This window comes from Anneissia japonica, unplaced genomic scaffold, assembly GCF_011630105.1.
Source record: "Anneissia japonica isolate Jap-2015-1 unplaced genomic scaffold, ASM1163010v1 scaffold1269_len45266_cov215, whole genome shotgun sequence".
In the NCBI taxonomy this organism is placed as follows: domain Eukaryota; kingdom Metazoa; phylum Echinodermata; class Crinoidea; order Comatulida; family Comatulidae; genus Anneissia; species Anneissia japonica.
The window spans coordinates 16,559-22,101 of record NW_022758632.1 but is presented as its reverse complement, the minus strand read 5'-3'; the positions used below and the strand labels follow the sequence as shown (position 1 = coordinate 22,101).

The window sequence follows — 5,543 nt, the reverse complement described above, 5'->3', positions numbered from 1 at the left end:
ACTGGTCTTCAACTTCAACTGGCCCCAATTCCAATTGGTTTGCAATGGTCCCAGATCCAATTGGTAACAATAGCTTTAATCAACTTCTGCAGACTTACAAAATACACTGAGTTCATATACAAACCATAATTTCTTTAATTTAAAACACCAATAAACATCATACGGTAGGGACATTACTTCCCTAGGGTCAAATTTACTAGCATACCCTTTCATATATTATCGTTTTGCTAATGTCTTACTGCTAAACATAGTGTAACTCAAATTCAAGTCTATTCTACAGTTCTTTGCTTTACAGTCCGGTTTCAATAAGCATTTTTTTTCGTAATGTAGTCCTATTACAAGAGTTTATTATATAAAACAATATTCAAAAACCATTTGTTACAGGTGTGCATAAACCAGCATTCTTTGTGATATTGCAGCAGCAACTGTCCATAACTATGCCTTTTCTTGTCCGATGGTACCAAGGTAAATTAGTATGAATTATGCCGTTGAACATATCTAGTTTGAAATATTGAATCACTGTGACTTGTACTAACATTTTTCGGCATTTCACTCTTGCTGAAAGATATAACAAAACAAAATCTTTAAAAAGATTAATAATGGTAAACTTATACAGTATATAGAGCGCATATTATAGAAACCTCTATTAAATGTATTACATCCCTTTATTATTGTATTGAAATAGTAGTAATATACATATATGTAGCTAATGACAGACTAGCAGTTACTTCTTTTTTTAATCAAAAGAACATTATTTTTTTTAGTTTTCAAAACAGCTTATCCTACGTTACAATTTCAATATCCCTTGAGGCCTATATAGGCCTAATATATACACATTAAATTTGATTATTTGATTAAACTCTATCGTGTAAACTACAGCATAATCGGTAGCATGTTGTTAATAATTAATAGTACAGGACAGTAAAAATAAAACGTCAACAGAACATTATATTCACCTTTAGAATATCAGGTAATTTTCTGTTCCTTCACAGATACGTTTACAAACAAACAATAATGCTTTCCTACTACAATGATTGAGTTGACTGGATTGAGCTTTCACTTACAGTAGTTACCGAGACTTGAGTATCCTGAAATAAAGTCACCATTTATGTTGTTAGTATAGGCCTTTTGATTACATTAACTTTCTCCAAATAATTATACAATTCTTTACACCCCCCGCCCTCGGTTAACCGTAAACCGATTATTATATTAATGCATAGAATGTCAGGTAATTTTCTGTTCCTTCACAGATACGTCTTTAATTAAACAAACATTAATGCTTTCCTACTACAAGACTGAGTTGACCGGATTGAGTTTTCACTTAATTACAGTAGTAACTGAGACTTGAGTATCCTAAAATAGAATTACCATATGTTAGTATAGGCCTAGAGATTACATTAACTTAATTCTGCAAATAATGACACAATTCTTTACACCACCCCCACCCCGGTTAACCCTAACCCATTATTTTATTAAAGCATCATGGACATTAGTGAGGACACAGCCCAAATGCAATTTACCACTCTTCTTAGACTTATGGCATGCTAGACTATGGGGCAATTAACTTACAGCTTGGCTAGGCCAACAAAAGGCCCAGGTTCTAGGCCTAGCCCTATAATCTCAATGGCCTAGAGAGAACATAGAACCTCAGTTCTGTCTGTCTCTGTACAGCGGCTAGGCTAGTATTACTGGTCAGCTACGCAGCCCTATATCCTCAATGGCCTAGAGAGAACAGAGAACCTCAGTTATGTCTGTCTCTGTACAGCGGCTAGGCCGCTAGTATTACCGGTCAGCTAGGCCTTAGGCTAGGCCAGGCCTCTTCATTCAAGCCTTCATCTACCACTACTATTAGGCCAAGGAGGAGGCAAGCGTGTCTGCTAGAGCAGTAAACTAACTAAATAATAAAACAAAACCAACACTTACCACTTGATAGTGAATACAGTACTGCTAAAATACTTCCAAGGAGTATGTTTATAACTGCCTAACATCATGAAAGTCCAGAGAAAAATTCAAAATACTACCGCTTCCGTTGGCTCTACATGAAGTGACCAATCAGATTTGTGCAATTCGACACTAACATTAATTGGTTGGTAGGTGGGCTACCACAGTAAACAGGTTAGGCTGTTGATAACATTTTGCTGTCAACCCTAAAGCATTGCTGTTAGGTAATTAGGTGAGGGATAAGTTTGACACGAAATATCAAGACCTCATAAGCTTATGCTCTGGACCTGCTCCAGTAATTTTCATTCCAGAATACTAATCATTTTCAGGGGCGTACGGTGAAAAATCTAAGGGGGGCGGGGGGACGAAACGAAAGCACAGGGGGAAAGCTGCAACTCGGAGCAATTTAGCGAAGCTTTCAGAATTCGCGGGGTGCGTTATTTTTTAGTGAAGCGAGCAACTAGGCAGGGGCTAGGGGGCCGCAAAAGGGGAAAAATTTACGTTTTTACATTCTAGTGCATTAAGTTCAAGACTAAGTCTGACAAAATAGTAAAATTGTAAACGTAGTTTTTGGGCAACACCAGACTATATTCACTCAATATACACCAGCCTATTGGATTGCGGAACTCCTGAATACGGGCCTGTGAGCATTTCAGATTAAAGAATTTAAAAAAAAATGTGTTTTTTTTTTCTTTTTTCGTGGGATCGTCCCACTTTTAATTAAAAAAAAAATACAGTTATAAATGTATATACTGTATTGAAAAATAAACAATGATATAGGGATAAAGGAAAACGTTCGTAACGTTTTCCTTTAAATTTCATATTTTAATATATTTCTTTAACTTAGTTTTTCTTCATCGTTTTCCTTTCAATTTTATATTTTAATATATTTCTTTAACTTAGTTTTTTTTCATCGTTTTTCTCAATAACTAATACTTAAACTATACGCTTTAAATACTAAAGGTAATTTAACTTACCTAATATTTACATAAAAAAATAAATAGCTCTTTATTTAAAGATCAAATTGTTATCATTAATTTTCCGTGGGTATAATGTAAAGAAGAGTTTTGATGCTTCCTCATAGTTTACGTCGATATTTTCTGTGTATGTTCATTATCGCCATACTGGACCTTAAAATGGATATGAAACGGTTTCTAGAAATCCAAAATCTTGTCATCATTGTTTAGAAAGTCATTGGAAAACCTCGGACACCCAATATTAAACGTATTGGACAATGCCTTACCCCCAAAAATTCCCCCCGAAAGTCACTGAAAATCTTTTTGTGACGTCACAAAAAGATAAATTTGTACTGCGAGGATAGGGAATGTGGAGGTTATTTGCCAATTGACACAATACAGTGATGGTAATAGCTAATCCGCTTTACATTTTTGTTCCTGGATACGTATTTCATCGTAAATGATTAAAATTTGGCTATATATTTCTCAAATTATTTTTTAAAGTCCATTTTTAATGTTGTTTTTACGACTGTCTTTTACGAATTTGGCAGCCATATGCCTCGGAGGATAGGCACACGGATTTAATTACGCGCATGCGTGAAATTTGGTGAAATCCACAATACACAAGTTTTTAGCTGTAGCCATTTTGTTCTCGCGGATTTTATAGTGTTCATCACAATTCCAATTATTATTAATATTAATTGACCGATCTTATGGCAAGTGACAATCAGTCATCATCATCCGATGAAGAAAAAACTGCGGAGCCTCGTAGGCTTATTGTAAATTTTGGCCAAATTATGGCATTTATTGGCGACGATGAACCAAGCAAGGCCCGTCGCTGTTGTTGCTGATGATGATGAACTTTGTGAACTTATTCGCCTAGGTTTACCGGGAAATATAAACGTGCGGCAAGACAGGAATGGTAATTTTATTCATATCACATGTTGTTTGAACATCATATACTGGTTGTTTGACAACCCGTAGCAGATTTATTATATATTATGTCAAAGCAAAGCTTAGGCCTAGCTAGAGGGTAGAGCGCCATACGGCTAGGCCTGCCGGCCTAGTCTGAAAGTTTTTTTCGGAAAAATCTGCATGGAAATTGGCCCTTATTTTTCCAATTGCGCGGACGGTTTTTATGGCATTTTTTTGTTTGGGTGGAGGCTTCTAACTAGGCCTAGCCAATTCATAGTCTGGGGTCTACCTTCCTAGGCTAGGCCAGTTATAGCCTAGAGGCCTAGTCTAGCGAGGTCTATATGCCTAGGATATCCCTTCTTTGCCTATCTAGGCTAGGCCATCTTTGGCTAGGCCATACTGTAGGGAGGGTTAGGGTGGTACTAAATATTAATAGATATAAGGCCTATTGCTATGTTTGGCCTATTTTAGCCTAGTTAGTTGGTGGCTGTATACCCAGGGAAATTCCATTTTAACCAAATTAAAAAAAATATCCTTTTAAATCTGACATCAGCGTGCCCTATTTAAAGTTGTATGGATGGAAAACCAAACGGAATATTTTAACATTGCATGCATAATTTAAAGCGTATCTTTGATATTTTTTTTCTGAAAGTATTTGTAGGAAATAGAACCTGTCTGAGTTATGATAATTGGGCCTAGTCCTATTATGTTCCATAAAATCATTAGTTTAATAAAAAAAAAATGCATTTCTGTTATTTTCAGGTGTACTTGTGGAAACTGCGTTGTGGAAGAGATGTGGGGAAATCGTTCCTGTTGTCAAGAAGTAAGAACCATTCGATTAAAATACAAATTAAGGCCATGTAAAATAAAAGAATTGGTTAGCATCCCCTCCCAACCATCAGAGAGGCCACTGACTTGAATATTTTTTTTTTTTTTACAAAACTCCATTAAATATATAGGTCTATTTACCACCCATCTGCATGTTAGCCAGATCACTTGCAGTTCTATGCTCTACTGTTGTTCTATACTATTGTAGCCACATGGCATCCATGATGCCTGTTGTGTTGGAGTAATTTGTGCATTATTATTTAGAGAAATTGCATTATGACTGTTATTCATAGGCAAAGTTTCTGCTTGGTTTACAGTAGATGAATTACATAATTTCTTGTATGCAATTTTGGTCTCATGGTTTTTCCTTGTGACACTATTTTTTCATGTTTGATGTGAGAAAAAAAAAATCTTCCTCCCTACCATGAAAATAAGCTTTGAAGCAGAATTCTTGTCCTCATGTTATCTAAAACTTAACATAAAACGGAGGGGTCGTACAGTACAACCTTATTTTTTTCTGGAAAATGTTCTCGAAAGACTATTCTACACCACTTGATTGAAAAAAAAATTGAAAAATGTTTTTGACCTCTGAAATCAAGATGGAAAAAGAAAACCCTATCTAAGTAGTGTATTAAAATAAGCCTAAGCATTACAGTGCAGTAGCATAGTACTTTCGTATTACTGTTCCAGGTATCACTAATATGAGATTTCTCTTATTATAAAGTACAAGTATCAATAAGTGTAGTATAAATCATGTTTTTAACAAAGGAAACTCTCATATGAGGCATGTTGTGGCAAAATGGTTAAGTTGTCGCACAGTCTAGTATTGAGTAAATGAGCTATAAAATATGGGAGCTCAAAAAATTGCTAAAAAAACACAAATTTGTTTTTCACTTTAGATCA

The 5,543-nt window shown here is 35.3% G+C and overlaps 1 long non-coding RNA gene across 1 annotated transcript in view; it reads left to right on the top strand.

Annotated features, from left to right (window-relative positions):
* Positions 1-3,740: 3,740 nt before the first annotated feature.
* The window catches only part of LOC117125302, a 2,169-nt gene continuing 366 nt past the window's right edge, over positions 3,741-5,543 (top strand). The window contains exons 1-2 of the long non-coding RNA XR_004448083.1: positions 3,741-3,819; positions 4,575-4,635. This is a non-coding gene — a long non-coding RNA (uncharacterized LOC117125302). The remainder of the gene's footprint in view (positions 3,820-4,574; positions 4,636-5,543) is intronic.